Source organism: Leptodactylus fuscus, chromosome 10 (assembly GCF_031893055.1).
Source record: "Leptodactylus fuscus isolate aLepFus1 chromosome 10, aLepFus1.hap2, whole genome shotgun sequence".
In the NCBI taxonomy this organism is placed as follows: domain Eukaryota; kingdom Metazoa; phylum Chordata; class Amphibia; order Anura; family Leptodactylidae; genus Leptodactylus; species Leptodactylus fuscus.
This window is the reverse complement of record NC_134274.1, coordinates 27,276,781-27,280,114: the sequence shown is the minus strand read 5'-3', so window position 1 is coordinate 27,280,114 and position 3,334 is coordinate 27,276,781.

The following is a 3,334-nucleotide window of genomic DNA, read 5'->3' as shown; positions in this document are numbered from 1 at the left end:
AAACTCCTGAAGAAAGCAAGTTAAAGAGGACCTTTCACCACTTTTGGGCACATGCAGTGTTATATACTGCCAGAAAGCCGACAGTGCGCTAATTTCAGCGCACTGTCGGCTTTCCCGATCTGTGCCCGGTGTAAAGAGCTTACGGTGCCGGTACCGTAGCTCTTTACAGTCAGAAGGGCGTTTCTGACCATTAGCCAGAGACGTCCTTCTGCCTCGCGGCGCCAATCGCGCTGTGCTGTGTGAGCAGGGAGGAACACCCCCTCCCCTCTGTTTACACAGCTCGTCTATAGACGAGCATTATCAGGAGCGGGAGGGGGGAGTTCCTCCCCGCCCCACAGCACAGCGCGATTGGCGCCGCGAGGCAGAAGGACGTCTCTGGCTAATGGTCAGAAACGCCCTTCTGACCATAGAGCACTACGGTACCGGCACCGTAAGCTCTTTACACCGGGCACAGATCGGGAAAGCCGACAGTGCGCTGAAATCAGCGCACTGTCGGCTTTCTGGCAGTATATAACACTGCATGTGCCCAAAAGTGGTGAAAGGTCCTCTTTAACAAAAAGTCAGCATTGTGTCTCCTTCAATGTTTTTTCCTCCACACCTTGCTACTGGCCATCTCCCGTGCAGGGAACTACTTGAGATGAATAAGATGATGTACTCTAAGTGCCAACATACAGTAGAACTGCCCAAGGAACTTCTGCCCTTTTGTTGGAACCCCATCAATAATACAATACCATAACCTAATGTTATGCCTAGCTAAGAAAATATCTATCAGGCAAACTAAGGCATTAATAGTTGCAATGGGAATCCCTTGCAATGTTTGATTTTTTTAAATCTGCCTTTTAATATGATGTATACAACAAAATAAATTTTGACATTTTCTGACAGCTGAAATGCTGTGCAGCCACAGATGTTTGACATTCACCTTAATATGGGAACTTTTACTGCTTCGAAATGCTCTGTACTGATTCACTTTTTATGTACTGTGTATGAGCTCTACCTTATAAAAGAATACCAGGAGATAGAAATACTGCACATCAACACTGTGTATAGGTCAACAGTCTAGTAACTCTGAAACAAAACATTTGTAAAAGTTTAAAAAAAAGCAAGGTCATCATAAATAGTATGTTTTCTATCAGAACATCTTGTAAAAATTTCAGTTCTGGATTGCCCTGTTATAAATGATTTCTCCAGAGACTACAATAAATCAGTCCACACCCTGACATGTGTTTCCAGAGAAGAAAATGCAGCTGCCTTGATAATCAATACAATATAAAGCTTACATATTACAAATATATAGCACGAGTCCTTTAATTCAACCACTGTCGGTCCAGAAATCTAATCCAAAATTTGGCAAAACCAGATTAGGAGAAAGCACAGAATATGTCTTAACCACTTTAGGAACAAGTTATTTATCCATGGTTCAGGGCCAAACTTTAGGGTTTTTTCATATATGCGACTTTGAGGACTATAATGCTTTTTTCTTTTGGATTATTCAAATAAATATTGCATCTATTATTGCATTTATTTATTTTCACGTTTGCATGTTTGTTCTTTATTTTATAATCAATGGGCAGTAGGAATATATAGGAAAGGGCATGCTGTATGTACCAAACAGCCAACCGTACAAATTCTATAGGGTCTTTGCAGAGAGTGGGAATTGCCCCAATTGGCCCTATTAAGGTGCCGAGAATCTGTGTAGGACTCCAAGAGGAAATACATTGTTAGCAAATACATGGGGGATCAGCACAAAACTCATGGAAAAGTTACAATATTTTGGAACTTTCTCCCATTATATCTCTCTTTTCAAGTCTCACTAAGCAAATATGTGTTAAATGTTAAACTTCCTTGAACCAAAAGTCAATAGATGCAGTGACATCAGTGCCGAGTATGTATCTTCGGGGACACCGAATGACTCAGCAGTGGGCAGCAATTCTTGGTTAATGAGAAAAGTAGATACAAGTTATTATGTAACACTGAACAATCCACACATTCCAAAGACTAACAACATTTACGATAAGACTTGCTACTTTTCTTATGAAAACTTTGTGAATATCTTATTTAGAAGGCTTTTGTCAACAAATTTGGAAAATGAGTCACTTTAGTTGTCATGATTTCAATGGTAAAGAAAAACTACTATATCTTGTACTAGCTCTATACTGTAAGTATTACAATAGAAGCTCACATGAGATGGGCATGTTAGACATGTTTCTCGCCTCATAAGGCTTCATAGCTGTCATTTATTGATATCAAACTAATTTACCAGTAATACCAATAACAACTAATCCAGCACAACTCGATTTAGGCATACCCATTTCTCTTGACGCTACTTTTTTTCAATTTATGTTTTTATTAAACTTTTTAGATTTTATAAGTAATGCAACATATATAAGGGAATAAAACATGATCCTATGCAATCACTGGGATATCACGACAGAATTTGAACATACAAGTCTCCAAATAGACAATGGTATAAGGTACTGTTATAATATCCTATAAGACCAGCGTTAGCACTCAGCAACCCCCAGCAGATGCCTGGGCCAATGGAGCTCATCTGAGCACTGAAAACATCAGTTTTATTAACAAAAACCTTGCTAAACTTGCTGTCGTCTGTCTGTAACCCCCTATGTCCTAACATTTCCCCTCTTTGACCCCTTGCTGTCTTTTTTGAGCCAAAGCCAAGAGTAGAAGGTAGAAGTACAAGAGTTTTCTCTATATTCCTCATTCCTTTTGTTGCTATTTTTGACTGCAACAAAACAAGCTACATTTCTGCAATGGGGGGCCTCAACCTTAAAAAGTTAATTTCTTAAACACAACTTTTTCTCTAGGCTATAAAAAAAAAAACAAAAAAACACTCCACTTATTGCCGGGGGAATTTTTTCCAGCCACACATTTCTCCTGCAGTGCAGTAGTCAAAAACATGGAATTATATGGTAGCCATTAAACATGACAGCCTGCACTGCCTTTTGGTTAATAGAGGGTATTCAATACAGGGGCCCTGTTTTTATACACCTGTGATAAGGCCTTTAACCCTCAAGTACTATCATGGTGTCTATCATAATGATATGTGTATGACAGTGGAGTATGATAGACCCCATGATAGTACTTAAGGGTTAATGTCATCATTGTTCTATAGATGCCAGGAGCTTCTTATACATATTTTACATACACAGTACAGCAATGTAGATGTCATTTTCAATGGAAACAAACAATGTACACATCTGTAGGAAATGATGATTTTCATTCAGTAATAATTCTCTTTTCAGCAGACCAGGTATTTACAAAGATGATGGACGGGTCTATTTTACATCTGTTTTTCTAATGCCACATTTTCCAC